The following is a 239-nucleotide window of genomic DNA, read 5'->3' as shown; positions in this document are numbered from 1 at the left end:
TATAAAAGGGCTGATTGCATATTATCTTAATGCAGGGGAAACTAAGTTGTACGTACAACAGGAGAATCTAACACATGCGAACTCCAACTCATCCGTCACATAAGGAGTAAAAAAACAAAACAACCCTGGGGTCGGATTCTGTGATTGCTTCAAGACAAAAGCTAATCCAACAAAACACACTTTTGTTTAGAGCCTCACTTTGGTGAGCGACATATTTGTACCTGTTGGCCGAACCATCA

This window comes from Sander lucioperca, chromosome 16 (genome assembly GCF_008315115.2).
Source record: "Sander lucioperca isolate FBNREF2018 chromosome 16, SLUC_FBN_1.2, whole genome shotgun sequence".
NCBI lineage: Eukaryota > Metazoa > Chordata > Actinopteri > Perciformes > Percidae > Sander > Sander lucioperca.
This window is presented reverse-complemented; position numbering follows the sequence as displayed.